General features: G+C 36.5%; 1 protein-coding gene and 1 long non-coding RNA gene across 9 annotated transcripts in view; one reads left to right on the forward strand and one right to left on the reverse strand.

Moving 5' to 3' along the window:
- The window catches only part of stx8 (syntaxin 8), a 189,291-nt gene that overhangs the window by 102,452 nt on the left and 64,126 nt on the right, over window positions 1–22,713 (reverse strand). The window lies entirely within an intron of this gene.
- LOC134360249 (uncharacterized) overlaps window positions 3,056–22,713 on the forward strand; it is a 69,839-nt gene continuing 50,181 nt past the window's right edge. For 3 of the 5 annotated variants that reach the window (XR_010021288.1, XR_010021289.1, XR_010021290.1), the window contains exons 1-4: window positions 3,056–3,652; window positions 7,815–8,366; window positions 21,405–21,567; window positions 21,647–21,698. This is a non-coding gene — a long non-coding RNA (uncharacterized LOC134360249). Of the gene's footprint in view, window positions 3,653–7,814; window positions 9,180–21,404; window positions 21,568–21,646; window positions 21,699–22,713 lie in introns of those variants that run through there. The other 2 variants (XR_010021291.1, XR_010021292.1) reach the window with 2 other exon arrangements.

Raw genomic sequence — 22,713 nt, forward strand, 5'->3', positions numbered from 1 at the left:
ATTCTGGAGGGCCATCACTGACTGGAAAGTCCAATTGGATCAGCCTCATAAATACTGTGGCTACAAAAACTGATAAGAGATTCAGAACCATGTGGTGGATGAATCAGTTCTTAACATCCCAAATTATTTGCACCATCTCTATGTTACAAGCCAGAGTTCAGTGGAATACTCTCCAGCTGTCCGGGTGAATTCATTACTAACAACTCTCCATGAACCATGTTGGATCTGACTATTTGATTTTTAGACTGTTTAAATGTTATTTTCTTTGCACTTTAACCACTAATTATCTGCTTGTATTTTAAGTAGTTCTTATATGCATATAACAGTTTAACATGTTTCTAGTGGCTACACAAAGTATAACTTTGCAAATCAAGTTTATTTGTTTTGTATTACTCAAGTACTTTCTCATTGGTTAACTTGGGACTACAGTGCTGAATAAGTGTTTTCTAATTGGTTAATTTTAATCTATAGATTTGAATGGTATTTACTTTATCTCCGTGGAATAAAAATAGCTATTCTATGCTTGGTGCCACCTTTAATCTCAGCTTTCGCTTCAGAAGTTGACTCCTATCACTGTCTATTCAACTTTCCTCTGTTCTATCAACTCTTAATTAGAGAATCGTGAAACAACAAGTTTTGAGCTTCTTCCCTGACTTCTAAGAACCTTGGATTAAAGCATCAGAACCCAACAAACACAATAATGATGTGTTCCTGCCATCACCAGTACAGTGACTGCAGTGTGTACTATTTATAAAATACACTGCAGTTGTTCACCTTGGCGACTGACAGCACTTCCCAGAACTACCATCTCCATCACCAAATAGTTTAATGCCAGAAGATGCATAGTACTACTACCACCTGCTGTGTCCCCTCCAGTTTACACACCATCCTGATTTGGACATATGTGACTGGTTATTTCATCAGTCCTGGGGCTAAATCCTGGACTTCCTTTCCAGCCACACTATGGGAATACCTTCGCCAAAAGGATTGAGTGGTTTTTCAAAGGGTAAATCAGGATGGGCAAAAAATACTGGCTTTGGTGTGACACACAGATTACAAAAAATAAAGTAAATCAACAACCAGCTTTCCAACAATACAGCATCAGTCTGCAACATTCACAGATTTGTTGCAGCAATTCAATATCTCTCTTTCCTGCAACCTTTATCAAATATAAGAATGTCTTCAATGCTCCTCGCTTAGAAAAGGAGCTTAGAAAACACATAAATTCGGGCAAATCAGCACCTTTTTCACCATGACTGGGCTCTGCAATCCCATGCCCAATATCAACCTGGGAAAACCATCAACAGGTTTACAATTGTTCAGAGGAAAGCTCTGGATCAATATCATAGTGGAACATAGAATATGGATACACTGACAAAGCTCCTTATATTGCCCACACCATGAACAAATAATTAAAACAACACCATTTGTGCTCCCACCACAGCTGTTATTCAAGGGCTCAAGTATACCTTGGTTCATTTTAGTTCTCATCAACAGCACAAGAATAGACGACATATTTTTTAAGAAAAATCATCAAAAGTTAAATACATAATCAATTTTTTTTCTCAACATGTAAAGAAATAGAGTATATCAAGCTGCTGAACCAAGCACATTCTCAACATCTGAGGGTATCATAAGGTACTGATAGTTTGCTTAAATTTTAGTTATACTACCACAAACAACACACTGCCTCCTCTGCTTCATATCCTTTAACATTTCAGTTTTAGAAATACTGAAGACTATCAATCCTATTGTATATTCAGTACCAATCTGCCAATTTACCCTCAAGGATTTCTACAGCAGTCTGTGATCATTTTCTCTAAAAAAGGGGTTGATTAAATTCAAAGACAACATTTTTATTTTCAGAATGCAAACTTCTCTTGCATATTTGTGCACGTTTCACATCAAGGAATTTTTTTTTTTCCTTGGTGATAACTTTCCGAACAATTTCACAAAATGGAGATCCACTTCCCTGATTCACCCCCCTCTCCTTGCCCTTGCAGAGATGTCATTCACCTTTCTGTAATCTTTGCAAACAGTCCCTTTTGGTTGCAATCTGGTCCCTTAAAAAGTTGTATAGTTTATTTGGTCGCCTGCTGCAGACTTTAAATCTAGCTGCATATTTATAAAACATATGTTCCCAACATGACTAAAATGAATAAAGCCCACTCTCACTTTAAATACAATGATCCACATATTTTATTCCTGTTAAAGGAACTTGAATGTAAATTCCAGCTGTGGACATTTGAAAACAAAAAAAATACAGCATTCTGGAGCCACTGTCTGCATTCATTCATTCTGTATGTTCTGTACAAAGCACCATTCCTGAGTTCTTACCACTTGTCATTCTACTATGATTGTTGTACAATGCGCCAAGAAATCTCAGTGAGTTTGGCTATTCCTGCTCATAGTTTCAAATCCATCGGGAGCATCAGTAGATAGGAGCTTGTGTGTCCTGGAAGTACTGGGGAGTAGAAGCATTTAACAAAGGGGACAAAGGAAAACTGGGATCAGAACTTAGTAAGCAGAGGGCAAAGAGAAAAAGGGAGAATAAAGGAGCAATAGTTCTTAAGAGGTGAAACTGTATCTGGCTCCAGTACTGAAAACCATAATGTCTTTGCATTTCTAACTTTCACAATAAAATCAGTTTTGCACTGTAAAAGTCATAACAGTTTACTAGGTCATATCACTTAATCCGAAAGTTCATTTTTTTTTGAGAGAGAATTCCAGATCTGTCCTCAAAAGCATCAGCAACTGGAAAAGGAAAGGTAATACCTGTAAATTTGCCACATAAATCCAATAGGTGTACACTGGAAGCTCATCGTTAGCTACTGAAGTGCTCCTTTACGAAATAAACACTATTTTCTCAATAACAGATGACTTGCTATTATCAGAGAAGGTGCAGAGGAAATCATTAGATTTAGCACAGTAGTAGTAGAGTCACCCTTGAATGAGAAGTTTGTGAATTTAAAATTACACTCAGACCTAAACTTATGATCTTTGTTTCACGGTACAGAGGTACTGACACATTATCAGAATGGATGTCTACCTATTATAAAACGAGTTCTTATTGGCTCTTTCATGTTACGTGTCCACATCTTCATTTACTGTGGGCGTCACATGTCCCCAGTTTCGTTATACTTTGAGTCCACAGTTTAGTTTCTGAGAGTGTTACCTTATGACGTATGCCAACGGTATAAAAGAAATGTGAACATTTTGCTGAGAAGGAGTCGAAGGAAAAAGAGAGAGAGAGAGAGAGAGAGAGAGAGAGAGAGAAAGAAAAAAGATCGCAGGCTTCGAGCGATCCAGGAACAGCTCATGATCGAGAAGGGTAAAGTCTAATGCTTACCCAAACCCAAAAGATTGGGTTAATCATCAGCACACTGTGCGTTGTGGAGAGGTGTCTGTTCTTCATGTGATCCATAGGTGTGGATTTCATGACAGTCAGTTTGTGAAATCGCTCTTCATGGACTTCGAATCAGTATCCCTCGGATGGGATCTTCAGTATCCGTTTCTTCGTTCGCTAGCCGTGGAATCTTTGGAAATCATCGTGATCGCCTCATCGCTGCATTGTGAACCCACAAGTCTCTCCTCTCACCTATTTCGTGAATTACTGGGACTCTCGGAACTGCCACTTTACGACTGTGCTTGAGTAAGATTTGTTAAGAACGGGTTCTAAGTTTGACTGTAAGGGGGCTATAGACACATAACACCGTTTGCTTCTGTTTAAGAAAGTAGTTTATTTAATTTTCTATATTTTTGAGTAAATGTAAATAAATATAGTGGTTTTAATATTAAAAGCTGTCTTAATTTGTCATCTCTTGCTGCTGGTAGGTAACAAAATCGTAACACTCACATAATGTTACAAATTGCTCAGTGAAATTTCACTCCCATAATGGTCAGGCCAACCATGCTCGGCTTTGAACCCAATGCACATGATTTTTAGAATAGTCAGTACACATCTTACTCCATCATTTACAAAATCCAGGACAACTTTATGGCAACCTCAGTGATTGCATAGTTGGGGACACTGTGCTAACTCAGCCTAATCCAAAGCTACACTCACATCCCAAGTCATCAGGTCATCCCCAATCCCACTCCCTTGCCCACTATTCATTGCAAATTGTACCCTTTATTACAAATCTGATTACTATTGAAAAAATACTTCGTTTACTGTAAAGCTATATGAGACAGCCTGTGGTGTTATATTATTGCAAGGTCTGAAGACACGTTTCAGGACTGCAATTAGCTGATAGAAATCAACATTTAGTAAATTCCAATAGTTTATACAAAAAAATTACTTCCTAAATATTAAACTATTTTGTATTGTGATTTTACATCCAGCCATCTGTCTATCTCTAATTGTGTCCTGTTCTGTTATCCATCAACCACAGCGATAGAAAAACCTCTGAATAACACAAGTACTATTATCCTCTGATCCAGTGTTTACTTCCCTTGAGGCTCCCTACTTGGGCACTGGAAATTATAGTTTTGTTGTTTTTCAACTGCAAATTAGGAAGCAGCAAAAGAAGAAAGAGCACCACTGACGAAAAGGCTGAGCATAGCCTTTTGCTGGAAATGAAACCAAAGATTCACAAGTTTACAGTAATTTAAAATCCTATAAATATTAGATGATGAGGTATTTTCTATTGCAATTTTGATGAATAACACGCTGAAGGTGAATATGAGCATTGATTACTTTTATAGTACAAATTCCGCATTCCTTCAAAGCCTGAGAAAATATAAAGGCTTGAATATCAGTGCTCACACAGACCATGTCCAAGATTAACTACAAAGGATTTGTCCAGACTGACACACAAGAAATCGACAGCTGGGCGAGATACCAAAAGGCTGTCAGAGGCTGTGATGCCATCACTAAGCAAGAGTCAGCAGACTCAGAAGAATTAGCTGCAATGAAACAAGAGGATGTTAGTTTACAGAGATAGCAGAACATTTTGGAAAGATCTTTGAAGTTATTTTGTTCAGGTTTGGTTTTATGATGTCTGTACAAATGGGCAGACAGATGTAGCAATAGTTGCCATCAAAACTGCTTTTGTATAAGCACTGTATATACTCCTGATGTTTAGAATTAATCCAATTGAGAGATTTATGAATGTATACAAAATTGTGAATATATTGTTTGTATATATTAATAGTTTTGTATATTAAATACTCTGAAACTTTTGTTCTTTAATCTTAAAGAAAGCCACTACTGTTCAAATACACCACAGTTGAAGTTCATAAAAAGCTGAGCACATCACAGTTTCACATTTAACTCTTTAGCAAGATTCCTTTTAAAAATAAAACCTGTTTCTCAGTGCTAATAACTCTTCAGTCCCGAGTCTCCCATTAACCACAGCCGCTGTAAAACCACATAACTCTATTGAAACATTAACAAGAAGGATTACCTCCAGTGTCATGTATGATGAATAGCTACTAATGAGTTCCTGCTGTGCAACTGGTCACTTCAATAATATGAAGAGCATCCTCCATCAATAGCTGACATTCAGCAAAATAGCTTTATTCATCATCCGCAGCTAACAGATTTAGTTCAAGCACATTTTCTGCACTGCATTTTAAAATAAGTCAGACAAATTAATTTGGGGCAATATGAATTTGTTTAGACTGTTACATTTTCATTCACTTTCACATTGCATTTCTCCAAAGATAATTATATGGATGACACACTTTCTACAAACTCCACTTTCAGATTGAGAATGATTTGATAAGAAGGGTCCTTAATACAATTTGGACAAACTACTCAAAATCCTTTCACCAACATCACATAAAGAATCCTCCTACTCATTTTATAACACCCGGCACAGTACTAGGAAACAAGACAAATTAATTACTTTTGACTCAATTCAGGTACACAATCCTTAGAAACGGGTTAGTCTATGTTTTCAGAAGTTGCCATAGATATATTTATTTTTATATCCATAATTTCAAATTCTTAACTTTAGAACCATTTCAGTAGATAATCATATTTAATAATTATTTACATTATGGGAATAATAATCAAGTGGTAAAGTAATTTGCAACCAACAGTGTAGATGAAGGGCCAGAGGTCACCCTCGGAATAAAAGGATGTCCCTTTAGAACACCAATGAGGAGTTATTCTTTTTTAGCCTGAAGGTTGTGAATCTGTGGAATTCACTGCCACAGAAAGTTGTGCAGGTCAAGTCATTGGGTATATTTAAAGCAGTGGTTGATAGGTTCTTGATTAGTAAGGGCATCAAAGGTTATGGGGAGAAGGGAGAAGAATGGGGTTGAGAGGCACAATAAATCAGCCATAATGGAATGGTGGAGCAACTTGATGGGCTGAATGGCCCAATTCTACCCCTTGTCTTATGGAAGCACTGAATTACAAAGAACTTAATAGATTAAATGATTAGGCAATAGATTGCATTTCCAGCAAATGTGAACTCAATCAGTTTGTATCTTAAAGCAAGAATACTAATTCCTAAATGAGAGCTAGAAAGGGTTATCAAGGACAGGAAATAACCAGAAAAAATGTCCGAGGGCCAGTAACACCTGTTCCTCACTTTTTCGTGTTACACTTGTCCCTCAGTTTTATATTATGTATTTCAAAACATCCACAACAAATGAACAAGGTGAATGTATGGAGCTAGCTCATAAAAAAGCAATGATTTCATAAAGTGGCTTGAAATAATCTCAAGAACAATGACCTGCAGAAACAAAAAAAGTTGGAAGAACTCAGCCAGTCTGAGGAAAGAGAACCCAGTTATTATTTTGTGTCAAAGTCAAAGCAAATTTATTTTTAAAGTATGTATGGTGTATGCCCCATATACACCTTTGAAATTCATTTTGTTGCAAGCTTTCACAGTAGAACAAAGAAATACAATACAATCAATGAAAAACTACAAAGACTGATAAACAGCCTATGTACAAAGACGACAATCTGTACAACTACAATAATAATAATGATGATACTTAAATAAATAATGCTGAGAACATGAGTTGCAGATTCCATGAAAGGGAATCCCTCGGTTGTGGAGTCAATTCAGAGTTGAGTGAGTGATGTTACACTAGTTCAGCAGCCTGATGGTTAAAGGGTAATAACTGCTCCTGAACCAATTAATGTGGGACTTAAGGCTCCTGTATCTCCTTCCCAATGGTAATAGTGAAAAGAAAGCATGGCTTGGATTGTGGGGGATTGGTCAGGCTCTCTTCTTCAGGACTGGGAAAAGACAGGAAGGGTTACAGTTTTCAAAAGGGAGGAGAGAGGTGCAAAATACTATATGATAGACCAGGAGCTTGTCTACTGATGGTAAAGCAGTCATTTTATAATAAGAAGGTGAGAAAGGGATATATAATATACCTGATAATGGGAAACAGTGTGAGGGCAATTTATCTGAAGTTGGAGCATACATTCTAGAAGACTACAATGTGACCAGACAAAAGATATGATCTTGTTCCTCTAATTTACATTGGCCTCACTATGGCAATGGAGGAGACAGGCTGGAGGTCAAAACAGGAGTAGGACTGAGAATTAAAAGAGTATGTAACAGAAAGCTCAGGATCAACCTTATGGACCAAGTGCAGGTATCCCATAAAGAGGCCCAGCCAAGCTGCATTTGGTTTCTTCAATGAATAGGAGGCCACATTGTGAAAACTGTATGCAGTCAGCTTGAATGGAAGTGAGCCAATGTTTCACCTCAATTGGTTGTTTCAGTCCAATGACTTACCCCTGTTTATAAGTTCTATTTCCAGCTGAAAATTTAAATACAGAACAAAAACATTTACATCTGAACTATTATTGACGTAATGCATATTTAATGTTTCCTATTCAGTGTCCTGAGTATTGCCTTGTCTTGGGGAAGAAGAGTTTGCCATGAGGCAAAAAGAAATCATAAACAAACTGGAGGAATAAAAATTAATTTATTCCACCATTGAGAACATCTACATGGAGCACTGTTGCAGGATAGCAACATCCAATCATCAAGGACCTCTACCACACAAGCCATTTTCTGTTCTTACTGCTGTCATCAGGAAGAAGGTACAGGAGCCTCAGGACTCACACCACCAGGTTCAAGAACAGTTGTAACCCTTCAACCATCAGGCTCTTGAACCAGAGGGGGATAACTTCACTCATCCCATCACTGCACTATTCCCACAACCTGCGACTCACTTTCAAGGGCTCTTCATCTCATGTCCTCAATATTTATTGCTTAATTACTGTATTTAGTACTATTATCATTCTCCTGTTTTGTATTTGCACAGTTTGTCGTCTTTTGCACATTGGTTGCTTGTCCATTCTGTTGAGTGAGGTCACTCATCGATTCCATTGTGTTCCTTGGATTTACTGTGTATGCCCACAAGAAAACAAACATGGTGACTCAAAGGTACTTTGATAATAAATTAACTTTGAACTTTGAAAACCCAAGACAACCATTGTGACAAAAGGAAAGCAGTCTTGGTTACAGAAAAAAAGTTTTAATTGAAAACAATATACTTGAGGTTAGTGTATATATGACAAGGAAAAATGATTAGTTACAATAATTTGTGCAAAAGTTGACAATTGTAAGAAATGCTATGTGCAGAACATGAAGTGTTAACAAGGAAAGTGCATTAAAATACTGAAAAGTAGGTAACATTCATTAGATGATGACAGTAATAACTTCACATGACAATGAAGTAATGATCAGAATCTTTTATAACTAAAGTAATAAACTACAAAATCCATTAAAAACTCAATGTAGTTCTTGATAAAGTGGTTATTCAGACAAAAAATTCACCAAGGTTGCTGCCAATGCAATATTGCTTAGTCTAAAAGTAAAAGACCCATTAATACACATTTCTTGAACAGAATAATGCCTTTCCTTTTTATGATAACACCAAATTAACAATATTATTTGTATTTTTAATTTCAAAAAGCCTACATTTGATGAACAATGCACATATCTATTAAGCTTTCGATGTTTTATATATTAGCATGTCATTATACACTTATACTATTCGCAGTTCTGTAGCTGATTCTGACCTCAGCAACATGAGAGCATTAGGTATATGGATTTTACATACAAGCATAACTCCATTCTCAAGATAGATGTATATTCTTATCAACCATACAATAGAGCTAAAGTAAAAGTATATACCACTGTAAACACTAATAAGACACTTCATGGTCACACCTTTATCTTCTTGGCCAGGTAGCACCTCATCCCAATTTATATTATGTCAGGTGTAACTTAATTTTAAGTTGCTAGCCCAATACAAAAATTATTAGGAGAATATTTTCAGTTATACTCACAGTAAGCCATTCAAGTATTATTTACTTACATCTTCTTAGAGCTGTAGCTGGTATTGTATTGTTATAATACCAGCTACAGCAAGAACTGGTACAGTTTTTTTCAAAAAGATACATCAAAATAGAAGTTAAACAAACTGTAAATTGTTTCATGCATTTTACAAGGTCTAATCGTCAGTTTTCTATCATTGTATGTTTTGTATACAAAAATCAAGATGCCCAAATGGAAATTGCTGGAAATATTTTAAAAGTGAGAGCATTCTTCCTTTTCAAATTGTTTTTTAAAACACTAGGAAATGTATTTAATGTACATCAAAATAAACTGTGAATTGCCAGAATTAAGTTTCAGAACTGCAGTGTTAATAATCCTATCAGTGTGTAGCCAAACTAAACTATCTTCAAAGGTTTGGATCAGATTCTTCACAAAATTGTCATGGACAAAAACATGGGATGGGATCAAATTCAATGTTTTATTGTCACCAATATATTTAACCAATAAAACTATTTCTGGAGAGTTAGCTACTTTAGCTGGCCAAGTGTTTTTTCAACAATTATTATTTTCAGAAAATTTGTATTATTCCGAGTCAAACCTCCATGCTGCATTGAACCATTGTGGCACCTACTGGCAAACTGCTGAATTGGAACTACAGTACCTTGAGGGAGTGAGAAAACAAGTAGTGTATCCTTTAAATCATATTGAAAAGTAAAATTTGCCTATTGTTAAAGGAAAACATTTTGCCCAATGGTATTTATGAAATCTATAAACCTATCAAAATGTTTGTATAGTGTACACTCTATAATATATACATACTACTTCATTCGGCACCTTTTTTGCCAACCTACAGGAAATCATAGAACTTAATGCTTTTACAAATCATTTTCCTCAAAAATCAACATGAACAGGCCAACGCACACAAGTTGAAATGGAAGTTTCCTAAGCTGGTCCCCTCATATTGCTAGGTAGCATTTATAGATTGTTGGGTATTTCTCAGCACCTATGATTGTGAAAACGTTTCATAGGAATAGGAACTGACTGATTATTTGGATTTTTATTTCTATCAGCTTTTGCAGTAACACCTGGCATTTTATGTGAGTTAATGATCATGATTCGGAGAAGTTAAACTACATATTAGTCAATGCAAAAATACTCATGAGATGCTATGCAATTATTTTCTTAGAAGCTAATTGCCTATGACCCCAATTTCTGCTCATAAGAAGCTGTTGTTACAATATGATGTAACAGGTTTCAGCACCAACCAGAATAATCACTCGCAGGGTATTTTGCTATAATTGAAGGTAGGAAGATTTTAACTGACATTAATACAAGTGCACAAAAATTGATAAATATTTAACAAAAATATGTGACGTGGCACAATGCACTGCAATCAGAACCTGCAGACATCAAACCTATCAGCAGTTTCAAACAGACTAGATCAGATTTAATTCACTTGATTTACTTCCATTACATTTTCTACATCACTCAGCAGTGAAAGTGGGTTGATTTCAATTACAACCACTCTAAATACTACTCAGTGTTTACATTGGAGCTTGAACGCTAAATGCAGATGAACAGACAAATTTCAAGTTATGGCTAATATGCAGATTTATTTCGTGAAATCATGATCATTAACTAACATAAAGTGCCAGTTATTGCTGCAAAGGTCGCTGCATAGTTTTCTGAACCACCACCGCAATAAGCAGGAGAGGTAAGAAACCACATTGACTACACTAAGTACAGTGGAAAACCTTATTTTAAAAATGTGCAAAACTCTAAACAGTCTAAAAATGCTTGAAAAATGTAGCATTACATAGTTTTGAACTCTACAAATCCTGTTTTAATTATTGCAGGACATCTTGAAGCCAAATGTCAGCATTAAGATTTTCATTCTGAAGTTTACAATTTTTGCATACTTTTAGTAACATCAATTAAAATCTTTCAACCTTCTATTATTCTAAATTTCAGAATTACTATATGATTGATTACTTTGGTTGTTTCTCAAACATACAGGAGGTACCACCTGCATGAAATGATATTCTTTAGAGTACAATACTAATGTACAAAGCTGCATTAGAAAATAAAATTATTCATTTGATGTCTTGCTGATTTTGTCCTCAGGACATGAATAATTAACTAGGGGTATGTTATGTGTGAAAACTTACATGGAAAACTCTAGCCCAACCGGGAGCATAACAGACAATCTGTTATCTAGCTAAGTAATGTTCAGATATGTCAAAAACTCACTTTGCATACTGTCCAGAGAAATTTCTAGCATTTTCTAAATTTAAAAAGTATAGTTAACATTAGAATTAATCATGATTTTATGGCGTTCTATTTAAAATCATGACTTTTTGCAACATTAGCCTTTCAGAATATATCAATTTACAAAGTAGGTGTTCAAAACGTTACAGTGAACATTAACTTGGTAAAGCCACATGTACTAAATCATAAAGTGTGATAATTTTTGTCACAAAGCAGGATTTCAAATACAAATGTGAGATCCTAATTGCTTGAACAATATAAATAAAAACAAGCTTACAAATTGCTTCTGACATGTTTAATGCAATATTAATGTTATTGAAGTTGCAGAACCTGGGCCTCTGTACCTCCCTCTTCAACTGGACCTTGGACTTCCTAACTGGAAGACCACAACCTGTGCGATTGGTGATAATATCTTCTCCTTACTGACAATCAACACTAGTGCACCTCAGGGGTGTGTGCTTAGCCCACTGCTCTACGCTCTCTATACCCATGACTGTGGGGCTAGGCATAGCTCAAATACCATGTATAAATTTGCTGACGATACAACCATTGTTGGTAGAATCTCAGGTGGTGACAAGAGGGTGTACACGAGTGAGATATGCCAACTAGTGGAGTGGTGCTGCAGCAACAACCTGGCACTCAATATCAGTAAGACGAAAGAGCTGATTGTGGACTTCCATACACATACCCAATCCTCATAGAGGGATCAGAAGTGGAGAGAGTGAGCGGTTTCAAGTTCTTGGGTGTCAAGATCTCTGAGGATCTAATCTGGTCCCAACGTATCGATGCATCATATATAAAGAAGGCAAGACAGCAGCTAGACTTTATTAACAGTTTGAAGAGATTTGGTACGCCAACAAATGCACTCAAAAACTTCTATAGATGTACCGTAGTGAGCATTCTGACAGGCTGCATCACTGTCTAAGCAACACTCACAACACGCTGGAGGAACTCAGCAGGTCAGGAAGCATCCGTGGAAAAGATCGGTTGACGTTTCGGGCCGGAACCCTTTGTCAGGAAATGATCGGTCGACATTTCCGGCCGGAACCCTTCGTCAGGAAAAGATCGGTCAACGTTTCGGGCCAGAAGCCTTCATCAGGAAAAGATTGGTCGACGTTTCGGGCCGGAACCCTTCGTCAGGAAAAGATTGGTCGATGTGTGTTTATGTTTGCGTTTGTGCATCACTGTTTGGTATGCGGAGGCTATTGCACAGGACCAAAACAAGCTGCAGAGGTTTGTAAATCTAGTCAGCTCCATCTTGGGTACTATCCTACAAACTACCCAGGACATCTTCAAGGAGATGTGTCTTAGAAAGACAGTGTCCATTATTAAAGACGTCCAGCAACCAGGACATGCCCTTTTCTTACTGTCACCATCAGGTAGGACATACAGAAGCCTGAAGGCACACCATTCAGTGCGTCAGGAACAGCTTCTTCCCTTCTGCCATTTGATTCCTAAATGGACATTGAACCCTTGGATGCTACCTCACTTTTTAAAATATTTAATATTTCGGTTTTTTTGCACGATTTTTAATCTATTCAATATATGTATACTGTATAAAGTACACTGAGTAAGATTTATTTATTTATTATTAATATTTTTTTTCTTCTATATTATGTATTGCATTGAACTGCTGCTGCTAAGTTAACAAATTTCAGGTCACATGCCAGTGATAATAAACCTGATTCTGATTTCTGAAAGAACAAAGGTGTCAGGTTCAATTACTGATCAATGTTGAGCAAATTGGTCTGAGCCAGAACGGCCACAATTAGTTTCAAAAGCCATAGTTAGAGAGAGATGAAAGGTAATCAGTTTAGCTTCTCAGAAGCTCAGGCTGGAAAGTACATACTGGGATCATAAGATGAGCAGGAAATGGAGCTTTTCAGGTGAACAGCGGGACGATCATACATATGTATACATGGTGTTCAATGAGCAAAGAACAGCCACAGAGGTGCTTATCAAAATTGTTAAAACTCTTCAAAACATTCCACAAACAAAATTTACCGTCTTGAAATGAGTAGAAAATTAAATGAGTGTTAAAAAATCACAGACTTAAATTTGTTTTAAAATAGTAGTGATACATTCTTAAATTTAATAAACCAAACCAACTTAACATTTGAGAATGAACATAAACTGAAAAACTTCACGATTATGTTACATGACATCATCTCGGCCTCGATTACAGCCTTGTAATTCATGGAGAAGTAGCCATTATTCTCTGTACAATGTCTCTATAGACGGTGAATAGGGGCCTGACAGATTCCATAATCTGCTAAATCTGCCCCAGCTTCATGTCCTAACAGGAATCTCAGCTGGAGCTCTTGACCATCAATCATGAGTTTTCAACAGGTCACAAAAAACTCTTGACAAGCTATTGTTAGCAACAGCTGCAATGGATGTACTACAGATGATCTATCTATATTTAAAAAATCCTTAAATGAATGAAAAGTGTATAAAAATACATGTTGTTTTAAATTTGCTCTACTAATAATTTATTTTGCAATATACACCACCACTTAATTTTCACCAAAATTTCAAGCCTATTTCTATAGTCACAGCTTTTGAAGACAACACAATGAGAATTGATTTATTGCAATGATAATGTGAAGACATTCAACAATGGTAGATACAAGTAATACTTATTTCAATGCACTTACAGCCATCTCAAAATAATTTTCCCAAAATCTTTACACCATTACATAATTTAGGCCAGAAAATATTCGAATTTTGTCCCCCACCTATTGAAATAATTTACAATGTTTAAGTCATACAGGCACTGGAGACTTCAGTTAAAGCATTCCCACTGAAGCATGAATATTTTGTAGAATTGTTAACGTAAGTAGTTTTCCAATACATTTCAACAACATGCATTTCTATAGCATGATTAACATGGCAAAATAATTCAATTCTTCACAGAAGCAATCCTAACAAAAATACATATTGAGCCAAAATTAGGAAATAAGGGGAAAGGTTTTGAAGAACATTTTAATTGAAGAAAGTCAGGGGGGAGCCACAGGGAAAATTAAAGAAGGGAATTTCAGTAACTAAATGAACATTCAACAGTCTTAGGAGACATTAAGATCAGGTCTGCACAACAGACCAAAAGTACATGAAAAATTTTGCACTTGCTGGAAATCCAAAGCAACACACACAAAGAAGGAACTCAGCAGGTCAGGCAGCATCTATGGAAATGAATAAACAGTTAACATTTTGGGCCGAGACCCCTCTTCAGGACTGGAAAGGAAGTGGGGAAATGCCAGAATAAAAAAAGTGGGGAGGAGGGGAAGGAGGATAGTTAGAAGGTGATAGGAGAAGCCAGGTGGGAGGAAAAGTGAAGGACTGCAGAGGAAGGAATCTGATAGGAGAGGAGAGTGGACCATTGGAGAAAGGGAAGGAGGAGAGGTTACGGGGAGGTGATAGGCTCGGCAATTAAGGCAAAATCTACAGGAAGAGCAGCAGAGTTAACTTTGCATGTTAAATGCTCCTCATCATGAGTCAAGGGCATGCCAAGTGGCCCCACTAACACATTTACACATACAGGGCTACAGCTGTTTGTGCCATTTTAGCTTTCTTAGCTATACTGGTCTGGAAGTGAAAAAATAACAAACTAAATTCATGTTGAAACCGAGGGGGCCAGAGAAATTGCAGAGGATTGTGAACGCAGCCAGTCTATCACAAACCAGCCTCCCTCCTCTATCTACACTCCACACTGCCTCAGGAATGTAGCTAGCATAAGCAAGGTCCTCCCCCGTCCGTCATTCTCTTATCCCCCTCCCACTGAGCAGAAGATACAAAAGTTTAAGAACATGTATCTCCAGACTCAAGGACTTCTTCTATCCCTCTATTATTGGACACTTAAACAGACCTCTCCTACACATATGAGATGAACTTGTAATCTCCTAATCTACCTTGTTGTGGGTCTTGCACCTTATCTGTCCACTTGCAATGCAGTCTTTCTGTATTAGCAACACCATTTTCTGCAATCTACCTTCTTTTTGTTTTTTTCCTACCTCAATGATCTGCCTGGATGGTATGCAGAACAAAAAATACTCACTATATCTCAGTACATGTGACAATAATAATAAACCAACCTTCCCAAAAAAGACCAACATGACTCTGATTTAAGGTCACTCACCTGCTTAAGTTCATCCATCTAAGCAGGTGGCCTACAGCACTAATTAGGAGAGGAGAGAGCAGATGGTGGATGGCTTGACACCTTGGCCAGCTGAGAATTTAACTTAAAGATGGCTGCAGAGACTGAACTATAAAGGCTGTTCGACAGAGAGCAAAGTTGTAGACAGTTGCTGTAGATGAACTGTCATCTTCTGATTGTCAGTCTAAAATAATCAAATAAATTTCTTATCGTAAGCGAAAAGTTAAAATCTTTCAGAAATTTAAAATCTCACAACGACATTGGGAGTGGAATTCGGCATGTAAGAGTAATAATGGACTTCAGTTTTGTGAATTCTAGCAGCACTTAGTCGCCTGTATGTGATTTTCACAATCAGAGATCCGAGGAGAGAGAGTGTGCTGACACATTCTGAGTTGATTTAAATATGAAACCAGAGATGTATTGGCATTGATGTTCCACAGGAAGCTATGGATTAACAGTATATTAGAAAGAAAAGGCACATCTGTAGCAGTAGATGCATTGATAATTCTATAATCACTTTATGGCCAATACAACACTTTGGAGTGACTGCTGAAAAATAGAAAACAGTGGCCAAATGGCAGACGACATGCTCCATCTGAAGCAGTCAATTTGCAAGATATCCGATGAAACAGGATTATGAATAAATAATAGCTTTATTTACCTTAGCCGATATTAAACATTGGAGCAAGTATTCCCAACAATTACTTACAATGTTCAGTCTTGCCAATGAAAATTAGATACCTACATGAATTCACTGTGAGTTCAAGAGTTGCTGAGTGATTGTACACCTGCCTGCCGGGGAAGGGGGAAGGGGGAAGGGGGGCAGGGGAGACTGTCGTACGTCGAATTACCAGGTGAACATTTTTCGGTACTACAAGTCTGTGTCTTTATTGATGCTCGCCGCACACTTGAGTGCTCGGTGGAGGGTGCTGATGCTTTTTGCTGGTGGGGGTGAGGGAGGTGTTGCCTTGCTGATGCTTGTGCATAGGACGGGGGAGCTGAGAGGGTTCTAACGTTTAACTATCATTCATTCTTTGGGGAACTCCTCTGTTTACGTGGATGTTTGTGAAGAAAAAGAATTTCAGGATATATATTGTATATATTTTTCTGACATTAAATGTATCTATTGAAACCCATATGCAATATTTTAATTGTGTTCTGAAGTTAAGAGTAAATACAGAATTACATTGTTACATTCCACCTTTTGCTTTTTCCACAAATTGTTTCCCCATCTGCACAAAAAAAATCCCCATTTTATTAATTGTGATTAAAATGAAGCTTGGAGCAGACAAAAATATTGACAATATATAGACCTAGAAATTGCTTTATTATATTTTAATGGTCACCCTAACAGTATTATTAGCACCACAAAAGTCAACTGCAAGTTTTAGTAAAAACATTGAACTTATTAGGAAAATTAAAGAAATTATATTTCCATAGTATCTCAGGATTCTCCAAGGAAATAAATTTAAAAATTATATCTATGGTGATGGAGAGAAACACATTGTAAGCACGTTACCTCTAAGAGCAATGAGATGATGACAAGGTAATCCTTTACTAGTGTTTGGTGAGAGAAAGTATTGTTTAGAATACATGGGATCTTTCACATGCATCAGAGAGGGGAGACAAAATGAGACCCTCTACTAAATGTCATTTCTGATATATAGTACTTCAAATGCTTCAACAATGCATCAACCTGGACAATATACTCAAATAGCTGGAGCAGGCAAGTGAGTAACTGCTGAGTCAAAATACCCACACTGAAGCAAAACAAGAAAGCCAGTGGCCTTTCACTGGACTACAATTGTTTCTCCCATTATATCCTGAAGCATATTCTTCAGAGAATCTAGCTCCTAGCATATCAGCATGGTCTAGGGCAACACAACCTCCCCAGCTCGTAGCTGGCTATATGACAGAAGGACTTTGACAGCTGGTAAAAGTTTGCCCCCAGGCTCACCAGCTGTCTTTGTTATTGAACGTTTGTCAGTGTCAAAGATTAATCTGGTGCCTGTTCAGTGGGCAAACTTCCCAGCCTGAGAGCTGGGAAATCTGTGGAATTTTTGCGCTGCCCTGTTGAATTTCTTCAGAAGCCTACTAGTACAGTGTAGATATCTAGGAAAAGGTGGTCTGCTGAGTGGAAGGTCACACTACAGCCTTCCACTCAATTAAGGACATATCACCCAGCAGATCTCACCAGAATACTTGCTGATTACATACTGAAGAAAAAATTGGGAAGCACTGACAGTGATGCAAGGTGGTTACAATGGCACTCTTGGAGATTAAGAGAAGTGATGGTGGGATAACAATAGAAGTACAAATTTAAGATGATTACAAAAATAATTGTGTGTTTGGAAAAACACTTTTAAATTGTTATGTGTTTGGGATGACAAATTCTCTGCAGCATTAGTTCTGAAAGGGAATAAGGGAATTGCTTGAAGAGTAACAATAATACTGGGAGCAAGTAGAGTAGAATTATAATGGGGAAAGCATTGGTATAGTTAGTATCATAGTTCTATGTTGTATCACTTTGGGATTCCATCAATTTAAAGGCAGAATCAAAATTGACAGTTATTGAAAATAATTTACATAGTCAACATGCTTTAAAGGCTAAGATCTACTTTCTATTATTCATATTATTTCAGTCCAGAAAAAAATAACATCCATTCTGAAACAAAAATACTAAATGTGCCTAGATCCCACAAGGAGCAGTTTGGGTTAACATGTCTTCTAGAGCAATTCCATACCAACAGACTGCATTATATCAGCCCTATTTTACTGCTGTCTTCCTGTGTGAAATGATGGCAAATGAAATGATTATAGTCAATGTCACTGACGAAGAACATTTGAGTATATTTGCTGAAGTGTGAAGTTGGTCTACTTGCTTGTCATCAGAAGACTGATTGAATGCTCTTCTGCTCTAGTTGAGGCTCAGACTTTTTTTTTCTAAACATAAACATCTGCTGCTTAAATGACTGTAATTCAAGCAGTAACCTGCCCTTACCCAATACAGGAACGAGACTTCTCTGCTCACTTCTGTGGATTTCTGTTTTCTTCACCACCTCAAAGTTTTCAAAAGACTTTGACTTATCCATTGAAGCCATTCAATTACTTGCTTGCCTAAAATAGATTCTTCTGGTCAATGTTCTAAAAGTACTTACTGTGCTAAAATCAGTTTCAATTTATGTAAAATGGTTCACAACTTTGTAGCAAAGAGTTTCTCAACAATCCTACCTATTGTCTTTCATTTTTATGCTGAAATTTAACTAGCACAGATGTTGTAACTGTCCTTTAAAGTTCCTATTAGGACCAAAAGAAAAGAATCTCCATCATGCTTTGTGATTGCTAGTATATTCACAAAAGTCGCTCTGTGATTTCTGCGGCTTCCGGTTTTCTTTTATTAAAAACAAATCTGCTCCAAGAAGACTTCAAAATCTATAACATCAACTAAAAAAACTGTGTCAAGGCGCTATGTGGCTGCCACCTGGAAACAAATGATTTGACGATTTTAAGTTTTTTTCCTACAATTCTTTGCAACAAAGCACAAATTTCTGATATTGATGGCTGTGAAACAAATTACCAAGAGCTATAAAAATATAACACAGTTCTTTTCAGAATAGGATACCTCGAAGAGGTGTTTGAAGCACAATCCAGGTTTCCGGTTTCCGTAGCTAATGTTCAATGAATGCTCTGCATTTTATACTGTATTACGGAATACCTGGCACCATATAGACTAACAAATGAATAATGTGAACTTTGAATTCCTTGGTTAGAGAGATATGCAAAATATACCTCATTAAATCTCTTATTTTGTTATGTACTTAATATATCAGGACATTGCGTTTCAGAGGCATTAGTAATCTTAGCCCTCTCATCATAGTTGCTCTTGATTATTTTTGTGTGTAGTTTCAACAATCTCAATAGTATGTTATTTCACTAGAAATTAAACTACAAACAGCTTTGCAATACTGTCATTAGCACATAGTATAAATCCTCATTATTAACAACATAAATAAATGACTTCAAAGTCATCTTACACATACACTCTCATTTTCAGCAAATCAATTGTGTTCTGAAAATCTGGAATGCACATCTGTCTACAGTTATTGGAGCATTTGTGAAACAAATCTGCCAATACTCTAGTGCTTTATAATGTACAATATAGTCCTTAGTAGAACACTTCCATGCAAACAGCTGGTTAAATAATTATGGTATAGATAACTGAAAGTATTTTTAACTGACCTTAAGTAACAAAACTTTATTTCCAGCTGTTATTTTTTTTCCATCATACATTTGGTGCACATTTTCAATGGAAATTACACCTGTAACAATGCTAAATCATTAAACATATATGCAATGGTATTGCAGTATTTCAGATCCATGCTTCCCAGTACATCAAATGCTACTTTAAAAAAATCAATGCAACAACCAATCTTCCTTTTCTCTTTTCTAATTAACTATGCTGATAAATAACCAAAATGAAAATAAATTTAATAGAAATATGATAGAATGTATGGATTATGTGTGTATTCTGGGCCAATTATTCCTGACCCTCGCCTGAAAGTGAGTTGATCTCCTGTGGCAATGCCAAAGAAAATGGTCATTTTCTGATTTTACTCTGTGCTATATCTGTGTTTCCTTTTCCCTTTGCTTCTACTCCTTGCCTTTGGTTTTTGTTCCTGATTTTGTTCGGCTGAGCAATGTGTGCTATGATATGGTGGGGAAAGGAACAACCACTGTTGTCAACACATCTGTGATAATGTCACAGAAAATACTTAACACTCATAGCCTTATTTTCTATTTCCTCATGTAAATCATTTTTCTTCATTCACTTTTCTCATCACTAGTGTCATTTCTTCACTTAATTTCCTGCCAGCCACTCACCACGAACATTACTCTCCCTTCTCTTCTTTAGACCCCTTTATAATCTGTCCCTCTTCTTTGCTCTGCACACATTTACACTCTACTTAGTTCTCCATCTGCTTCAAATATCATATCAAAGGCCTTCTCAGCTTCTTCCATCCTTTGTTTCCCTCAGTGAAGTTTTAAAAATCCTTCTTGCTTGGAAAAAAAATCTCACAGTTTATTTAAGCAGTCATTCTGGAAAGCTGCCCATTTAATGCCATGTTACAAGCTATTCTTTCATAGCCCTGAAAATTAATCAGCATCAAATAATAAAATGGTTTTAAAAATAGCAAATAAGAATTCATCTTTTTCCCCCTCTCTATTTATGTATCAGGCTCTTCCTCTCTGTCTCAAAGGCCAAAGTAATTAGCATCTCTGCCTCAGAGGCATAAAAGAAATTAGCAGTTATCTTTTTCAACTGTTAGGAAAACACAGGTGGACAATTAACTGACTTCAGAATTAAATATTGTTTTTGATAATTGAATTAATGTGAAATTTCCCTCTATCCTTCTCTCTGGTTTCCGATATCCTTTGCCCCCGAGGTTTATTGCATTTTTTTTAATAGACTGTATAGCGGAACAATATCCAACAAAACAAGTAGGATTTCCTAACTCACTTGTAATGGAAACAAATTAAAGTATTTGACATCCCTTGTTTCAAATGATTAAATTAAATTTACTGAACAGAAAATGCTAATCTTAAATTAAGTATTCTATCAAATGACAGATAGTAGATCAACTTGAAACATTAACTCTGTTTCTCTCTCCGTGGATGCTGCCTGACCTACTTACAGCATTTTCTATTTTTATTTCTATCAGCAGAGTTTTATGAACAGTACCTCTACACGCTATGAAATTAAATATCCTGCACTGGCTCAAACTCACAACTGTTCACAATCCACAGAATCAAAGATGAGAAGTTTTAAAGCCAAGCATCTGAGACAAGTTGAGATCTTCACACACAACCCTCACTGAACCATTGGTAAAGTAAAATTAAGAGAATGGATTTGACTCTTTATGGGGGGAAAAGCAACATTTTAAAGTTTCTATTCTATTTACAGATCTATCCACACAGATGTCCATGGGTACGAGCTGCCAGAGGAAGTGGAAAAGGTAGATATATTTAATTAAAGGCAGATAATGTTTCAGAGACATTTGGACAGATAAGTGGATAGGAAAACTTAAGAGGCAAATGCAGGCAAATGGGACTAGCTTACATAAGCTCTTTGGTCAGCATGGACAAGATGGGTAGAAAAGCCTGTTTCCATGCTATTTAACTCTATAATTCTACAGCACAATTAGTTTGGAAATTAAAAGTTTTGTTAGAAGAAAAAAATAATGTTAATAAAGTTCAGAAACAATTTTCTGGGAGATAGACAGGGATGCACAAGTCACTTGAGAAAAGCTTTAATGATCAGCAAAGTTGAACCCAGATAACTGTCAAACATTGGATTTTTCTGGCATTTGGAATAATTTAGAAACTATTAAAACAATCAAAAATTATTCAAATTATTTAAAAATTAAACAAGTAAAACACAAAAATATTAAAAACATGTGTTCTGAAATTTGTCCCTTGTTACTCTTCTCCTTGACTGAAATCAGTCCTGTGGCAGGAATAGCCTAGTTCAAGTTGCTTAAGCAGATTTCCCACTATAAATGAAAGAGAACAGTTGCAGCTTCATGTTCCCAAGCTAGATTACATAAGGAATCCTCTCAAATGGCAAAACTGTGAGTAATTTTGGGACACTCATGTTCATGCTGAAAACACAAAGTTCGGACAGGTACATAGAAAACGTTGTCAGATTTGCATGGAATTCCTGACATTTCCATGCAAAGTCCATATGGATATTTAAATACAAGGAAGAAAAAAAAAACAGAAAGCATGCACAGCTGAAAGATCCTTGCATGTAATTTGCATAATGAAGGTATTTTGCTTACTTGCATGCTCCTGAAAATCTGAATTAATGCATCAAATTTCAACATAAAAGTAGGGAGCCCACTGAGAATGCATAATTATTTCAATGGCTCCAAGGATTTCTATAGCATTGATACATGGATAAGTATAGAAATCTGAATCTTAAGTATAGATCTGTTATATTTAGAGGGATTCAAGGTTGCTCTTAGCCAA

Source organism: Mobula hypostoma, chromosome 22 (assembly GCF_963921235.1).
Source record: "Mobula hypostoma chromosome 22, sMobHyp1.1, whole genome shotgun sequence".
Classification (NCBI taxonomy): Eukaryota; Metazoa; Chordata; class Chondrichthyes; order Myliobatiformes; family Myliobatidae; genus Mobula; species Mobula hypostoma.